The sequence below is a fragment of the Protopterus annectens genome, chromosome 9.part0 (genome assembly GCF_019279795.1).
Source record: "Protopterus annectens isolate FY-2018-M chromosome 9.part0, PAN1.0, whole genome shotgun sequence".
In the NCBI taxonomy this organism is placed as follows: Eukaryota; Metazoa; Chordata; order Ceratodontiformes; family Protopteridae; genus Protopterus; species Protopterus annectens.
The window spans coordinates 1,716,313,074-1,716,332,264 of NC_056743.1; positions in this window are offsets into that span (position 1 = coordinate 1,716,313,074).

Sequence of the window (19,191 nt, forward strand, 5' to 3'; positions counted from 1 at the left end):
TGCACCACTGTGAGATGGCAGCTGTATTCTCTGCACCACTGTGAGATGGCAGCTGTATTCTCTGCACCACTGTGAGATGGCAGCTGTACTTGCTGCACTACTGGGCCAAGATCCACTGCTATGACACTCAGACAACCACAGACAGTCACTTATTGTGTAGACTACTGATGCGTACGATGAAAAGTGAAACAAAACATTGTGACCAACTTGCTGCTTTTAGATGCACTATAATCCCTTCCCCACACACAAAGTAATTTTTACCACAGACAACCCCCGTATCCATCAATTACAGCTACTTGTGTGACTTTGACTGTACAGCTCAGAACTTTGTTTAGGATGAGTTTAATGAATTCGTGCATAAATAACTTTCACATAGGAAGATATCTTTTCAACTCACTGCTATCAGTATACAGTGTGCAACATGTTAGACCCTCCCTCAATATATCTCTGAACTTCTTAGCTGAAGAGTAAAGTAGAAAGGTAAATATTAGTGGAAGACAAGGAACAAAAAAGGAGAACATCAGCAAGTTGAGAAGATGCATTCCTGTGTGTGCCCTTATATACTTAGAAAGTTAGCAGAACAGGCTTGCATTAGCGTGCTTTTTAAAATACAGTTAAGGCTGAAACTCAAATGTCTGTCACTATTTAGTAAAGTACAATTGTGTAAGTAAACTTATCATAACAGTAGATTTTCAGATGATCAGGACTGCAGTAGCCTTAACTGTGTGGGTTATATCCTACCAAGGAGATAACAGCTGATAAGCTTTCAGAGCTTAATGGTACCTTCCACGTGCCTGAACAGTTATCAGCTTACACAGAGCTGAATAAAATCAATAGCTTGGACACCAAGCCCTCCACAGCTTTTATGCCAACTAAGAGAGGGAAGCTACTACCCTCAAAAGGTCAATGATAGGTACATAAAAATTGTGACTTCTACAACAGTGATCATTTGAACATCTAGTTACACAGCTGTACTATCTACATCGTTTGATCACTGCTGCAACTGGCCTTAGCTATATGGGCATAAGGAGTAGGAGGAAGAAGGATGAGGGTCCATGAATCCCTGGAGGACGGTCCTAGCAAAGCCTGTTCTGGACTTAGAAATGGAGTCTAGCTTGTATTACTTTGCAAAGGTATGTACAGAGGACCAACCTGCTGTTTCTAGAATAGGTATAGACTCTACCACTTTCCAAAAAGCTAATGATGATGCCAAGGCCCTGGTAGAGTGCACATTGACCCTGCCTGGAATTGCCTTGTAATGGCAGGTATTACAAAAGGAAGTAGTATGAGACAACCATTTGGAGGTAGTCAGCTTTTACACAGATTGTCCTTTTTTCTTACCTTCATAAGAAATGAATAACTGATCAGAGTTTCTGAAGGTTTTAGTTCTGTCAAGATAATATCTGAGTTGTCTGTGGACACGCAGAGTATGAAGAATCTTTTTCCCTAATTTAAAGGTTCTGGAAGAAGACAGGGAAATGAGTAGCTTGACTCAAAATAAACTTGGATACCATTTTAAAAGTAAATGAAGAATTAGTTCTCAAATAAACCCTATCCTTGTGGAAAATAAGATAAGGCTGACCCACCATGAGAGCTTGCAGCTCAGGCACTCTTCTTGTAGAAGTCAGAGCAATCAGTAAGACTTCTTCTGTATTATAAACCTTAGCTCATTGATGGTTTTGTTTAAATGGAGCCAGGTTACATTTTTCCAGAAGAAAGTTAAGATCCCAAGGAGGACTCATCTTTTTTCTAGGTGGCGTGGTATGCAGCACTCCTTTGAAAAACATTTTAATATGGAAATTCATTGAAAGGGGTGGATCTGTGGGTAGACATGCTGACATGGCTGACAAACGAATCTTGCTAGAGGAGTAGGAAGGCCAGAGGGTAGTGAATCACAAATATTTAAGAACAAAAAAAATGTTAGCCATATAAGTGATCTGGTTCTTGTTACAGCAACAACTAGATAATATTGTCCATTTCCTAATGGATGATTTCCTAGTAGCAATATTTGCTGTCAACATTAATACCTGCTGCACATCTTCAGAAAATCATTGCCTAAAAGGTTTTAAAACTCTATCATCCAGGCAGTTAGCTGATATTTTGTTCAGGTTGATATATCAAGCAACCCATCCTGTGTGAGGAAGCATTTGGTAATTGCCCTTGATCATTTCCAAAAGAAGAGAAAACTGTTGCCTGTGCCAAAAGGGAGATACCATAGTGATCTTTGGAGAATCTTTCTGAATCTTCAGAATGATCCTGGCTGCCAGTGCAAAGGGTAGCAAAGAAACAGTCCTATGCAAGGAAAGGAAAATGCATCTGTTTTTTAAGGCGTGCTTCCAAGGAGTTCTGGAGCAGAATTTTGACAGTTGTTTGTTGTGAACGGATGCAAATAGATCTGTCCGAGGTGTCCTCATTGCTGGATCAAATCCTGGAAGATCCCCAGTTCAATTTCCATTTGTTAGGGTCTGTGCTGGTCCTGCTCAGTTTGTCTGCCACAATATTTTGCCCTAATGGGATATAATATGCCTGTAGACTGAGGTTGTGATAAAATGCTATACCCAAGCTACCATAGCTAGTCTACATGGAGGCGAAGACCTGGTTTCCCTTGTTTGTTTATATAACACATCACTGTGGTGTTGTCTATAATCACTTGTATCAGTTCAGGGGACAATAGATGATTAAGAAAGTTGAGGGCATTAATTACTGACATCTTTTTTACATTTAGGTGTCTTGGTTTGTAGTTTTCGAGCCAAAGATCCTGCACTTTTGCTACCATAGACACCACTCTACAAGCAATGAGGCCTCTGTAGTTGAGGAATGGGCTGGAGTTGAAAGGGAAAATAAGAGACCTAGATTTAGATGAAACTGGTCTCTTGCCACAAAAGGAGTTCTCTTTTTACACATCTCAATACAGGAATCTGGAAAGTTAAGGATGCTGATGTTGGGATCATACAGATTTTAGGCACTATTAAGTCATTCTCATGTTGAGCCTGGCTAGAGGAATCATGAGAACCATGGATGCCATGAATCCTAGTATCCTCAGAAATTCTCCTGCTGAAGCTTTGAATTGAGTGGAAAAAAGTCAAGAAAAGATCTAGATATAGATCCACCTTTTTCTGAGGAAGAAACCTTATTTGAACTGAGGTATCTAGAAGTCACCCAGGAAAAACAAACCTGTAAAAAGGAGTCAAACATATTTTTTGCTGCTCTCTTTAAACCCTAGTCAGTGAAAGAGATCTCTCTCCCAAGTGATGGATTCAAGACACTATGAAAAAGACTCTGCAAAGATATGCAAGTCATCTAAATAAGGAAATTGCAGATCCTTTGCAGTCTGAAATATGCTATGACTGGGGCTAGATATTTTGTGAATACCCCTGGAGCAGGGGATAACCCAAAGGGCAATGCAGAGAACTGAAAGTGTGATCTAGACAGAGAAAACCTTAAGAACTTGAAAAAAATGAAGCTATAGGAAAGTGATGATAAGCATCCTATAAATCTAGGGTTACTTAAAAAAATTAAAGGCAGAATCAGGGATAGCAGGTTGTTAAATGAAGTATTTTGAAATTTGGGACCTTCACAAACTGGTTTAGAAATTGAAAGATCTGAGAATGTTCCCTAAGAGGCTTCTTTCTTTGCTGCCAGAAAACATTCTGGAAAAAAATCTTTTCAGAGAAAGAGGAAAAGCCTCTATTACCTCACCCCTTGAGTTAGTGGATTCTGAATAACAGAAGGGAAAATGACATTTAATCTGAAGGATGTGGAGAAATCCCCTGAAAAGGAGGAAGGGACTCCCACTGTCATCTGTATTGCTGATGTATTACTTTCAGAACCCATTTGTCTGAGATTATCTGTTGTCAAAGAGCGAGAAATGGAGAGTCAACTTTTGGGTGAGATTTAAAGGTTTGCCAGGGTGGGAAGGGGAAGCAATCTACAGATGGTCATTTAGACTTGTTAGATTCTCCTTGTTTCGGGGGACGTGGCTCCTCCTTTTGTTTTAGAACATCCTTGCCATAGCTTTTTCAATATCTGACTGCCAACAGCTTGCTGGTTTTGCTTATTTTTTAATAAAAAGGTGTAGAGGTGGGTGTGAAAACTTTAATCAATTTGGAGAAGGAAAGCTGAAAATCATAGTAACGGTCTGAATCAGTTTCCCTCATTCATCATACTTTTCAGGACCTCAACAGCAGATAGCCCAAATACCACATCTCTATCTAAAGGGGAGTAGAAACTTTCTACTTTCCCATCCTCAAGTAGACTTTGTGTACATAATCAAGCAGACCTTCTCATAGCAGTTCCAGTAGCAGCTGCCCTAAATGAGGCATTAGTAGAACTGTAAGCTCTCTTCAGAAGGTTCACAAACTGTAGAAAAACAAAGTCAGCACTCCTGGAACCACACACTTCAGCAACTCAAGTAAATCCTTGTAGTAAATGGCTGCAAAACACTTTGGGAGCGGTAAAAATACTTTTTATTAAACCAAAATAACAAATAGATAAGCGCTTTCATCAAGAACCTTCTCAACTTCATCAGATAAGAACAACTCCAGAAAAACACTCAAGTACATTCTGCAAGAGCATTAATTAAGTAATAAATCAATCCCATCACACTGACTAAAAAGGACCTTCCTGAACTCATAAATATTCATGAAATGCAATCATAAAAATATTCACACTCTTTAAAACCAGCATTTAAATGTCATTAACAAGTGCAAAAATGTTGAAAATAAATATAAATACAAAAACACACATAATGTATAAAATCTATATAAAATGATGCTTGTATAAAAATGAAAGTATATATAAAAAATGTATATAAATAGTTTTTATATATTTTTTACCTTTCCATTGCTTTTAGTTTTAACAGGCAAGCAATGGAGAGTGAATCATTTAATCCTGGCCATTGCTCCACATTTAGGTGGACCTGCCAAATTAATTATTTCTTTTCAAAAAGCAGGCCCCATGGGCCACCTCTTTTATCCAAGTCAATAGTGTCCACAATGAAAAATTTGAAAGAGTGGTCTGATTTTTTTCTGTGCAGTGTTTATACAAGGCATTTGAGGATTTCCAAGTCTGATATCCCTTAAATGCTCATAAATTCTGTTTTTAAAATTTCTCCGTGGCTTTGGCACCAATCATTTATCTGTGGTAGCCCCTTTTGTAATATGTTAACATTGTTTGGTGACTCGATAATTGCACCCAGTTTGCAACCATCAGTGAAACTTGGTAAGACACTGGCCATCTACTTTCACCTGGACTTTTGAGAAATAAATTCCAAACAGTAGAGGGCTTAGCTCAGATCCTTGTGCTATGCCACTGGTAACTGGTCTACTGGTAGAGGTGGAATCTCCATCTTTGACAGTAAGCATTCTGTCGGTAAGTCAGTTGGCTGCCCATATAGTGACATATGGGTTTACCATCATAATGTTGGCATGTACATTGTTGAAACAACTTTCACAAACTCCAAACTGCGACTCCTCAATACTGTGAATGCCGATATTCCAGATCACAAAATCTCACCCTCTTTTGGACCCATGGTATTGTCTCAAGTATGGAGCAGACAGAAATGTCAACATTTGCTGTTTTGTTTGACTTTCTGACATGTCTGTGGTGCAGAATTTGTGGAAACGGTTCAACCATGTGCACATTCGGGGTTGTACCTGACATTATGATGGTAAACATGATGTATGAGTTAATCCCTAGCTAGAAGAGTTTCTCAATGAAACCTGAGTGAGAGATTGTATCAAAAATCTTGGCTAAGTCAAGCTAGACAGTATGTACTGTTTTGCCTTCATCCAGTGCTTTGGTGACATTCTCAAAGAAGTCCACCAGATTCAATAAGCATAATCACACTTAACAAAGCCAAACAGGTTCAGGTCAAGAGTTTGTAGGTCACCTATGTCCTTGTTGATAAGGTTCATGATGATTCTTTCCATGGCCTTGCAGATAAGACTGGTTAGGCTTATGGGTCTATAGCTCCCAGGGTCAGTTGATGGATCCCCTTTGTGTAAGATGATTACTGTTTCTGTTCTCTACTCTGCTGGAACAAAGCCAGTGCTCAGGCTGAGGATAAAGACAGTGCCAACTTTTTTCTGCTAGGTCTTGTTTTGGATTGTTTAATAAGCAGCCTGGGATGTTATCTGGTCCCATAGGGGCAGTGTTTTGGGCCTTAGAGAGCATGGGTATGACCTGCCCTTTGGCGATACTAGGTATAGTACTGGTGTCAGGTATGCTTTGGGGTATGGCTGGTGGCAACAGGGGGGTGAAGTTTGTACCAAATCTGTCAGCTAGTAGGTTGGCACTTTCCTCAGGTTCAATATGAGAGGTAGAAGCCACTATACGTTCAGCACAAAGTTGGGCATTCCCTATTCAGATTTTGGACACAGCTAAAGAATGTCTTAATATTATCCTTAGCTAGGGGTGCTAATTTTGCTTTGTAACTAGTTTTAGAGCACTTTACAAGACATCTGATTTGCTTGTTCAAACTTTTGAGGGTATTCTTCTTCTGCTGAGTGAGTTCCCCTCTTGCTCTTAGACATCAGTTTCTTCCTTTTGTTATGTAACTTATCTATTCCTGAGCTCCACCAGGTCGGCCTGTTTTTTTCTCAGGAGGACCTGGTTTTGATCCAGTCAGGCATAGACAAGTCTATACAGTTGTTTAAGTGGTTATACAGGGCATTTGTGCACTCTTCTGCATAGGAGTCATTGTTGGCTGGTTTCAAACCATCGCCTAATAGGCTGTAGTTTGCTTTGGAGACATGTTTCAGTTTTGTTTGCTCCTGTGGAAGCATCAGGTCTGATCGTTACTTCAAATAAGACAGATTTATGTCTAACCTTATCAGGGAGGGCAATACACAAGGGGTAGTGCAGTGACACCCCACCCCATCTTGGTGAGAACTAAGTCTAGGACATTTCACCCCCCCCCCTTGTGGGGGTGCAAACAAGCTGTTTCAGAGCATTTGCATTGACAAAGTCCAGTAACCTCAGGGCAAGCATGTTTATACTTGTCTATGTTGCCCAGTCAATGGAAGGATAGTTGAAATCTTCCATGACCAAAGTGTTTGGCTGTACAGTGAGTGACTTTAGTAAGTCCAGGTAGGTGGTGTGCTTCTCTTGGTTCATGATGGGGGACCTGTAGCTAGCAATGATGAGGTAGGGTGTTTTATATACAGTTAGTTGGACCTGGAGTAGCTCAAGAGAGTCATACTGTTTAACCTGTTTTGAGGTGTATTTGTTTTTAATGAAGATGGATACACCTCCACCTTTGGTTCTTTCACACTCATTTTGGGGTCTGAGCATGTGGAAGGCATTGTAGCCTTGCACAGCCAGGGGTGCTGTCTGTGACCTTGAACCATGTCTCAGTGACTGCACAGGTAACAGCATCTTCCAAAGTGAGGAGTGCTTCCAGGGAGTGCAGTTTCCTGTTTAGGCTCCTAGCATTAAGTAGCATAACCTTGAGTTTGTTTCGAGCAGATTTTTGTTATGTTGGAAATTTTGTTGTTTTGACATTGCCTAAAAAAGGCACTGTTGGGGAGGCAAGCACCTTTGCCAGTATCCAAAAGCCTAGAGGAGACAGGTGCAAACCATCTCTGGCAAATGAATGTGGCCTTTCAACCACATCTTCCCAGGCTAACAAATAACCAGACCCCCCCCCCCCAGACTGACACCATAAGCTAAGCCTGGAGTCTCAAACATGCGGCCTGCAAAGCTTTGGTACCTGGGTGTTATTTATTTCATTTTATATATATATATATATATATATATATATATATTTTTTTTTTTTTTTTTTTTTTACTGCCAAACATTCTGCTTTTTGTTTAAACAATGAATCATATCATCAAATGCACCTAAGACATTGGAAATGCTATTGGAGGCTGCAGTCAGGTGATTTTTTTTTTTTTTTTTTTTTTTTTTTACGATCCTTTACCAATTGCATCTCTCAATTGAATTAGTTAGTGCTACGTTATGGTTGGTTGATTTTTTTGTCCATACAGAAGTGGAGCCACTAGGAAGGGTATGTTTCTTTTGGGTATTTATGCATACTTGGACAAACTGCTCAAGGGATTGGTGGGGATATGTTTCACTTTGGTCTGTGTGCATAACTGGACTTATTGCTGAAGGGACTGCTTGTGCATACTCAGATATACTGATGAAGGGATGCATGGGGAAGTGTTTCATTTTGGTTCTTGTGCTTACCTGGACAAACTGCTGAAGGGATCAGTGTGGTAATGTTTCATTATGGTCTTTGTGCATAATTGGACTTATTGCTGAATGGATTGGTGGGGAAGTGCTTCATTTTGGTGCTTGCGCATATCTGAACATACTGCTAAAGGGATCAGTGGGGAAATGTTTCATTTTGGTGCTTCTACATACTTGGACATAGTACTGAAGAGATTGCTTGAAGAAACATTTCATTTTGGTGCTTGTGCATGCTGCTAAAGTGATCGCTGGGCAAAATAATTTATTTTGTGTAATTTCAGTGCTTGTGTATACTTAGACACGCTACTGAAGGGGTTGCTGGGAAAAGTAATTAATGTGTGTGCCATTGAAGTTCTTGTACATACTTGCACAAACTACTGAAGGGATGGCTGTGAGCAAGTATAGTTTGTGGATGCCTTGAACTTGCGGCTCACCAAAAAATCCTTGGTGTTATTTGCTGCCATCATGCTCATTTGAGTTTGAAGCCCCTGAGCTAAGCTAATTGTTGAAGTCGATCATTTTTTTGTTTATATTGTGGCATCATCATGGGTGAAGGTAGAATGCTGCTTAGGCCTAGGGTCATACCTGCCTGGGGTACGTAATCTCAGAGTTCAGTCATATCTCTCTTCATATAGTCCAAAGAGGTACATCTCAAGTCACTCACCCTAGCATATACTATGACAGAGCCATAACAGTAATTGTTGTTGAGTGACCTGAGTCTGTGCTTGATGTGACAGATCCTGGCACCTGACAGGCAGCTGACCGTGACCTCCTCCTTGTCCAGCCTGGTGAGGTAGGCATCCATGTGTGTCACTATGGAATCACCTATGACCAGGACATTTGGTTTTCAGGTGTTTTGCCATATGGGTTTATTTGCTGAGACACTGGTATGTATGTTATGTGTAGTGGATTCTATTTGCTTTGCAGTATGTGCAAGTGGTTTGCATTTGGGAGGTCTCTGATCTTTTGGTAGGCTTCTACTGAGTTCCTCTGTGTATGAGGGTTTATGTGTTGTGATCTTGTTTTGTGTGAGAGGTGATGTGTGTGTGCTGCCAACCCATTTGATGTCTGGTTTGTTGTTACGTGAGAAAATTGATTCCAAATTCATAGTATAATTATATCTCTCACATATGGCATTTGTTTTAGGAGTAACTGGTTATCAGTATACATGAGGCAATTACTACATTGCCTCAGGATGTCCATGTCAATCAGGCTGGCCAGAGAAATGATTGGAAACTGACCATCCATTATGGCAGGTTTTTACCGTAACTACTACTGGGGAGTAGGCAAGTTTGACCAGATTTTGTTCTGGGATTAACAAAGAGGATTATTCTATTGAAGGCTAGGGCTGAAAACTATGGCAATACATATCAATGCATAACTGAGTTTCCCACAATGCAGCATGGAAGCTTGAGAGGGTTCACTAACAAATATCTAGGAGAAAATTGTATTTCAAAGCGTTTGCATATATACAGGGCACCGCTGAATCCCGTTGTGTGGTGCACAGCTACGTGCAAATGGTAGGCTTAAATACAGGTGAAACTGAACACTTCTAAGCTAAACTACTAAGTAATGTCTTTTGGCTTTTCCCGGTTAGGGGTCGCCACAGCAGAACTCCGGTCCGCTAATGATTGGCAGTGGATTTTTATGGTGCCAAGTTGCCAGCCCAACGCCCAACCTTCAAAGAAGGCACACCCATTCACGCACACACCTACCTGCATGTCTTTAACATCACTCAACCACGAGGAGGACATGCAGACTCCACACAGAAGGCACTCCAGCTGAGAATCGAACAGGAGAACCTCTTGCTGTGAGGTGACAAAGCTAACCGCTGCACCACTGTGGCATACTTCTAAGCTAAACTACCAATGGCAAAACACACAATGAGCTTTCCTCCAGCAGGCAGGGCCCTCCTAACGTAAGACAGCTTATAAAAGTGCTCAATTGTAACAATACAGTTTAGATTCATCAGATCTAGTAGCTGCTTAAAGCAACAGAACATGTTAAAGTGCAGAAAATACAGTAAAAATCAGCAAAATGAGGTGGCAAAATGATAAAATACAGTCAGCAAAGTGCAAAGGAAATTTACAAAGTATTTATTTTTTTGATTTTAACAGTAGATGCTTTGGATTTCATCAGGATCTCTCCAGAGCTCTGACAAAAGTTGCCAAACGTTGAGCAGCTCCGGTTAAAAGAGCACAAACCCTTACAAAAATTGAGACTTAAATGCAGGTGAAATTAAAAACTTTTAAGCTAAACTACCAATGAGAAAGCACACAATGAGCTTGCAGTCCAGTCCAGGATACAGTTGAGGAACTTAGCCCAAATTCACAGTTGCCCCCAAGTACTGACTGGTTAAGTGAGTTGCTGAGGATCACTCTATATGCAAATGAGGGCTAAGGGAATCAAACCCTATGCCACAGGGATTACAGCTCACAGCTTTAACCCTCTGTGCCAATTGCCAGACTTAGGAAGATAGATTTTAATGGATTTGAACCCATGCCTTTTGTAATGATATTCTCTGAAAATCCGTGGTGGTGGTGCTGCAGTAGTGTTGCCGCCTCACAGCAAGACATTGTCCCGTTCGATTCTCAGCTAAAGCGTCTTCTGTGGAGACATGCGTGAATGGGCGTACCTTCGTGGAAGGTTGTGCGTTAGGGATGGCAACTCAGCACATAAAAATCAACCGCCAATCATTAGCGGACCGGAGTTCCGCTGTGGCCACCCCTAACCGGGAAAAGCCGAAAGACACAACATTCTCTGAATTAGCAAGGCAAGCCACATTAACATGTATTGCTTATTGCTTTGGAATTATTGCTTATTTTTTTTGTGTCTTATATTAGTTGCCTTGTTTTGGTAGTTCCAAGGTCAGGGCAGTAATGGTCTTCTCAGGATCAAATGAATAAAGAGGTACCCTACAAATATGAGTAAGTGACAGAAGCTAAAAGCAGAAGATGCCTCAGTCTAAATACATAGATACAGGAGTGAGGATTACTATGTCTTATCTTTTGGACTTAGTTTTCCTGCTTTCCTTTGATCTCTTTTTCAATATGAGTAACTTAGGTTTCAACAAATGAAAAGAGTAATTTAAAAAGCAACGAGGGGAAGAGCAGCGCATAGAGGGAAAGGTGAACCAAGGAAAAGAAAGGCCGTCTGCCAAACTATACTTGGGTAACAAAAGTAACTTTTGAATCTTTGTTTTTCACTGCTATCAAGGATGCATTCTTTTCACCTTGGCAGAAGGCCTGAATGCTGACATTAGTATTATAATGACAGATGCTGATGTAAGCACTCAAAGCAGAAGTTAACATGCTTTACCATACTTGTGTTTTGTAAATGGCACTACTGTGTTACATACAACTAATTATGCATTGTCACAAAAACAGAAGGATGAAGATTCTGTTTGCAATCACAGCATTGTTTTATTTCCCCTGAACTAAACTCCAGCTATTTAAAATACTTTCACAAAGAGGAAATCGAGAGTTAGAAGGGAATTATTATCACCAGCCACACATCCTGTTTATCCAGATTGTCCATAGATATTTAATCTAATTGAATGAATACTAAAACATCACATAAGATGAAACCACATTCATCACTCTAGGATGCAATATCCCTGAGAAACAAAGGAGGGGTGTGGTGGAACAGACAGACTCCTTTTACAAAATATGCCTCATTAAGTCGTGACCCTTCCTTACTAGCTGCATCGTTCTGCCCTAAGAGTATTTTTAAGTCCCTGTTTCCCCTTTTTTCCTCTTTCTATGTCTTTCCTGAGTATAAGTTCATTTTTCCTGTCACTATGCCATCAGAGTTGACAGATTTAACACTTCCTTTGTAAAGCAAATTTTCTCTCCTTTTGTCTTCAGTATCATTAAATCTCCACACCACAATTATTTTTTTTACATATTTATGCCAGGCTTAATGACTGCTTCTTTCCATTTCCCATAGTTCATTGTTTAGGACATGTAATATTCTTTACCACACCACTTTTATATTTTTCTTCTACAAAAGTTATATTAGTGCTTTAACTTTACTGGCATAAAATATTCTGCTCTGGCCCTGACCTATTTTTGACTGTTATAAGCTGCATATGGCTTGTGTTTGTGTTGTAATGGACGGGAACTCTACAAGTGAAAAGGATATGCCTGGTGTGTGTGTGTGTGTGTGTGTGTGTGTGTGTGTGTGTGTGTGTGTGTGTGTGTGTGTGTGTGTGTGTGTGTGTGTGTGTGTGTATGTGTGTGTGTGTGTGTGTGTGTGTGTGTGCGTGTGTGTGTGCGTGTGTGCGTGTGTGTGTGTGTGTGTGTGTATGGATAGGATGATTCAGCGATGACCATTTGAAAGATGTTATTACTTGGTAGACAGGCTGTGCTGCCTCGTGGATGTGTGCAAACATGATTGCTTTTATTGTATAGTACCAGCTTGGTGGATCTTTAAAGATTGCCTTTCCTCAGTATATGTGAACATTTCCATTCATGAAATCCCTGGTATTGAATGACCTCAGACTTTCTGTCGCATGAACTAATATCTTGTATGGTTCTATAAAAAAACAGAGAGGGAAAACAGAAACATCTTACTGGATATGATTTTCACTGAATGTCAGACTCTACAGTTTGTTGTTCTATATAGTTTTAACATCACAGCTGTTATTATCACTTTGCATTCATGCAACAAAATGTTGATATGCTGTGCTTGTGTAAGTTTTCTCCACATTCTGCAGTTTTGATCCACTTTCAGAAACATGTTGGCTGATTAGCCACCATTGCCCTGTAGCCCATACCATAAGGATCTGACAAGGGACAGCTCTCTTATGCAGTTAACAAGTTACTTTTATAAAATGAATTGGATGGCATGTCTTGTATGTCTGCCCCTATTTGTACCTGCATTATTTCCCGCCAAATTCATCACATCACACTCCTTTTCTTACTCCTTAATGCATGTGCATTTAAAATCTTGGCAGTGACTCCCAATATTTCAAAAGAACTTCACAAACAAGAGCAATTTTTATGTTACATATCAGGTCTGCAGATACTACACTGTCCCCACCCCATATAATCAGTGAAAAATAATTGTACGGTTTTACCTAAGGGATGTGATAATATGTATCTTCATAAATGTAAATACAGTAATTGAATGGTATTTTTTTTTTTTTTTTTTTATGAAAGGGATCATAAAGTACAGGAGAGGCACACAACAACAACAACAACAATGGGAAAGATGAAATATTGAAAGCTGACTCACTAATGGTGCAGTCTTATCTTAGTATACTGCACTTATAGAACTAAGCCTCATACCCAGTTATAGAATAATACCATGAATGAGTGAGAAAGGGCCCATCCGTTTATGCATTAAAGGTCTCACTCAGTCATTTTTTGTATTATATGGGTGGCAATGTGTAAGCTCTCAACAGTCCCAAAATCACCCCATGCAAGGAGGAAGCTCCAGATGAACTTACATATTTATCTTAAATATCTATATCACACTCTTTCACATAACCCTTGCTCAAAATTCCAGTCTGTTGCCTGACAGTACTTCCCCAACAGAGTTAAAGAAAACATTTTAACAAGATCTAGCCAGTGGCATAATCTAGAGGTGTCACTATCTTACCCATCAAATATACTTAATATTCTATATCCTAGAATACTTATTTATTGCTTCATTTCCCACTCTGCATCTTCTTGGAGGGTAATGTGGGTTTCCTCCGGGTACTCAGGTTTCTTCCCACATTCCAAAGACATGCATCTGGAGCTTTTCTCCCCAGGCCTCCACTGAAAATAGGCTCTGTCCTAGTCAGACTTTCCTGGTCAACAAATGTTAAATAAATATACATATCTATAAATAAATAACTGGCTGATTAATATTACTATAAAGTGCAAGGTATGTACAAAAATGGGGAGGTACAATAACTGTTGCAGGAAGGGAGGGGAGGGCAGACATTGCTGGTATCACATAAATATGAGCCAATGACAAAATGGGGTGGACAGAGAGGTGACTTGGTATAGGTTGCTCAGGAATGACAGACAAAGGAGGGCTAGAGGTGGAATATCAATCAACATAAAAGGAAGGCATCAAATGCATGATTAGAGATGTGAAAGAATACCACCCCATGAAGAAAATAAAGGAGCAGGCAGGCAGGGTCAGAAACTGGGGTAAAAATATTGGTGGTTAAAGTACAGGAAAGATATGATTGCTGTTATATCTATACATCATATTGCACTTTGGAAAGATAAAGGAGTGAGGAAGAATGACTCTGTAGGTAGAGATAATATGAATCTGTAAGGCGAAGGCTAGGATACTATGAGCTTCAGGGCAGAGAGGAAGCAGGAATTAACTGAGGTATTAAATCAGTAAAGGTTCAGCTAATAGATGTAGGACTATATCAGATATGTAAAATTCTGAATGCCTAGATGAGGTCATAACTGTGGGGGGTGTTAGGGATGCCCAGGTGAAGGCCCCACTAGTCAAATCCATACCAAGAGCAACGCAAAAGGGGCAGCTTTCTCAGGTATAAGCTGTTAGCGGTGTAGGTAACACTATACATGAGGTGTTGATGTGTTCCTGTAAGCAATATTGTCAATGATTTAAGCATCAGTAATCACAGATTATATTTAAATATCAGTCAAGAAGCGTTTGTTCATTATGAAGTGCAGCAAGAGCTAGTACACATGATGTATGATAGCTGGCTGCCTTGCATTCAAGAGATCACTTTTTATAGTCTGTGAAACAGTATCAAGGAACTATCAGTGATATTCTGTATACAGTGGAATGTATAGAATATCAGTGATACATCCAACATATAATAAATAATGCTGCTTGACTGCTTGCATTTCTGTTCTTAACTTTAAGAAGACATTTTTTGGTCCTTAGCTTTGAAATTACTTTTCTTCTTTTTTTGGCCTTCAGCATCAGTCTGGGATGGAGTGTGACAAATGGGGGGCTGTTGCCGAAGACACCAACCAGCTTAGCTATATTTCTGCTGTTAGCCAATAGTGTTCATGCCACTGTGTGGTTTAGAATTGAATAAAGGGTTAAGATGCAAGGACAAGGGCTATAGTATAGGATGTTAGGTGTGCAAATTATAATGAATTGAAGGAGTAGGCCAAAGATGAGTTACAAAATTGGGCAGAGAACAAGGGAGGAAATCAACTGTGAGAATGAGTTGGGATGGAATAATCAGGTCTATGGGCAAGGGTTTGGGAAAATGGGGATTAAACAAAAATATATATATAGACAATGAAGCTGCATACGTAAGTGCATTTAGTAGTTAGGATAAAATGCTGGACATACTAGAGGTGAAAAGGAAGTGTGGGGAAGTGGACAAGGCAAGCAGAATCAGGACAATAAAGTAGGCAAGAGCAACAGATGCACAACCTGAAAGGAAGTTTGCAGAAGTGGTCAAGACAGGGGATAAAGGGCTCTTTTAAGTATACAAAAGAAAGAAGGAGGGGAGAGAAAGATGTGACTATGCTGAGCAAAGATGGGGAAGTCACCATGGAAGACTGGAAGGAAGCGGTGATATTAAATGAATTATTTACTTTAGTCTTAATGAATCAAAGCAAGAGGAGGTTGATGTGCTGCAACTGAAATAGACATAGTAGAGATAAAAGCAGGCAGACATCAAGATCAGGACTCACTGGGCTGGATATTGTACTAATAGTGGTGATCTTGTAGTGTACAAAAGCTCCTATATATATTAGGGTATGAGCTCCTTATTAAGGTAGGTATGAGCTCCTGTATCTCTTAGGATGGATACGAACTCCTGTATCTCTTTGTATGGATATGAGCTCCTATATCCGTTAGGGAAGATATAAGCTCCTCATTAGGATAGATATGAGCTCCTGTATCTCTTAGGATGGATACGAGCTCCTGTATCTATTAGGGTAGATATGAGCTCCTATATCTTTTAGGACAAATACAAGCTCCTGTATCTATTAGGGTACCTATGAGCTCCTATATCTATTAGGGTACTTATGAGCTCCTGTATATATTAGGGTACTTATGAGCTCCTATATCTAATAGGGTAGATATGAGCTCCTCATTAGGGTAGATATGAGCTCCTGTATCTATTAGGATGGATACAAGCTCCTGTATCTATTAAGGTAGATATGAACTCCTATATTTATTAGGGCAGAAACAAGCTCCTGTATCTATTAGGGTACTTATGATCTCCTATATCTATTAGGGTAGATATGCGATCCTATATCTATTAGGGTAGCTATGACCTCCTATATCCATTAGGGTAGATATAAGCTCCTCATTGGGGTAGATATGATCTCCTGTATCTTTTAGGATGGATACAAGCTCCTGTGTCTATTAGGGTAGATGTGAGCTCCTCATTAGGGTAGATATGAGCTCCTGTATCTATTAGGATGGATACAAGCTCCTGTGTCTATTAGGGTAGATGTGAGCTCCTCATTAGGGTAGATATGAGCTCCTGTATCTATTAGGATGGATACAAGCTCCTGTATCTATTACAGTAGATATGAAATCCTATATTTATTAGGGCAGATACAAGCTCCTGTATCTATTAGGGTACTTATGAGGTCCTATATCTATTAGGGTAGATATGTGCTCCTATATCTGTTAGGGTAGATATGACCTCCTATATCCATTAGGGTAGATATAAGCTCCTCATTGGGGTAGATGTCAGCTCCTGTATCTTTTAGGATGGATACAAGCTCCTGTATCTATTAGGGTAGATATGAACTCTTATATTTATTAGGGCAGATACAAGCTCCTGTATCTATTAGGGTAGATATGAGCTCTTATATCTGTTAGGGTAGATATGACCTCCAAAATCGATTATAGTAGATATGAGCTCCTATATCTTTATGGGTAGATATATGCTCTCTTATCTATTATAATTTACATACCTAAAATTTTTATTTATTTATTATTTATTTTATTTTATTTTACATTGAGATCATATTTTGATTTTGGATATTCCTACCAGTCCCATCTCCTCTGCGGTGTACAGAGAGAGCACTTGGGAAGGGCATTCCCCTATAGTATCTTAATCTGCTCTGTTTCCTCCGTCTCAAAAAAAAAATTGCACTTCATCTGCCTTACTGTATTTGTGTTTCTTCCTACTTTATTACCTCATTTTGCTTTTGCCTCTTCTTAAAAGTACTCAATTGAATTTATTCTGCTGCCTTTATTACTGCTTGTTAGTAGCCTGATTAAATTGTAACTGCTATTATAAGGCCCTTGGTTTAAGCACTTGGGCTTCAAACCAGTTGTTTTACATTAAGAAGGTTTGTGGTCTGCACTGTTGTGGCAGGACAGGTAGCGTACATCCTTCTAAGTTAGGAACTGCTGATTGAAGGCTCAGTGTCTGTTATTCTAAAAGTGTATTAGTTCTGGGTTAAGGACTTGGGCTTCAGTCCAGTTATTTTACATTAAGAAGGTTTGTGGTCTGCACTCTTGTGGGAGGAGAGGCTAGATTCTGCCCTTCTGAGCTGGGAATTTCTGGTTAAAGGCTTATTGCGCATGTTGACTTGAACTGTTTCTTTCTGAAATCGGTATGCCTTGTTTGTTGTAGCATAGACTAGATTCAGGCCGGCTGGATCTAGCTTTTGTTTGTATAACTTGTGCACTGATCCAGGCCATCTTTTTTGGAGAAGGTTTCTCTGTACCCTAGTGGCAGGACTGTGCAGTTAGAACTTGTCTGATTGAAGACTGCTGGAACAGGGCTCAGTTTTAAGCTTTTTAACTGGTTAATTGGGTAAAGTGTTGTTTTGATTGTATCTGCTCTATTTTCTGGAAAAAAAAAAATATATATATATATATATATATATATATATATATATATATATATATATACTTGTTTCTCGCATTTCTGAACTAGTATCGTCCAGTTTTCATGTTACTGCTGAATCCAGGGCTGTGTTACAAGTTTCTGTGTTTCCATACCTTACTTGGATAGAAGGAAGTTTCTCTGTTCACCTGTGAGAGAGGGGAGTTTTGAGCAGGCTATCTGTCCCTGGAGGAGTGGTTTCAGCCCAGAAGTTAGTAGTTTATTGGCCATTTTGGGCTAATTTCTATCTCTTTCACTTCCCTGCTATAAAAACCTAATTTGCACAGTTTTTACGCTTGTATTCCACTCAGCAAGTGTCTTCCAGGTGTTCTGCAGAGTCTACAGCAGCAGAGAGACAAAAGAGTGACTTTGGAGTGATTAAGTATCACTTTTCTGCTTTTCTTGCTGTCTTAACTAATTCCACCTAAAACGCCAGTTTTTTTAGCGAATCTGTGATTTAAAAAGTTTGTTATTGTATACAACTCTGCACAGCTCCTCGTGGTGTCCTACAGTGTGATACAGGCAACAGAAAGACCCAAGAGAGACTTTTCCAGATTTAAGTATTTTTTCTCTGTTTTTTCACTCCAACTGCCTTTTCCCGCCTAAAAAGTGAATTTCTAACTGATCTGTGCTTTAAAAAGTTTAAATTGCATTTGCCTTCTGCTTTTTACAGTTTTTGCACTTGTTTTATATCAATTTAAGTCGTTTTGTATTGTATAACTGTTGTAGGCTACACACTAAAGTGCGCCAGCCTGGTTATAGCATTTACAGTGTTTTCTGTGTGTTTTTCTGCTGTTTCCTGAAGGAAACAAAAAAAAAAATTATCTTTTCCCACCTTTGCTGAGCTAGATTAGTTCAGATTTCAGGTTTTGCTGACTTCTGGACTGTGGTATAGTTTCCTGTGTTGCCCATATACTTACTTGGATAGGAGGAAGCTTCTCTGTTCACCAGTGAGAGTGGGGAACTTTGAGCAGCCTATCTGTCCATGGAGGAGTGGTCTCAGCCCTGAAACTAGTAGGTTATTGGCCGTTTTGGGTCAATTCCTATCTCTTTCAGTTTCCCTGCTTTAAAACCTGCATTTGCATGGTTTTGCACCAGTATACAACTCAGCACAGCTCCTCATGGTGTCCTGCAGAGTGATACAGGCAACAGAGAGACCAAAGAGAGACTTTTCCAGATTTAAGTATTTTTTCTTTGTTTTTTTT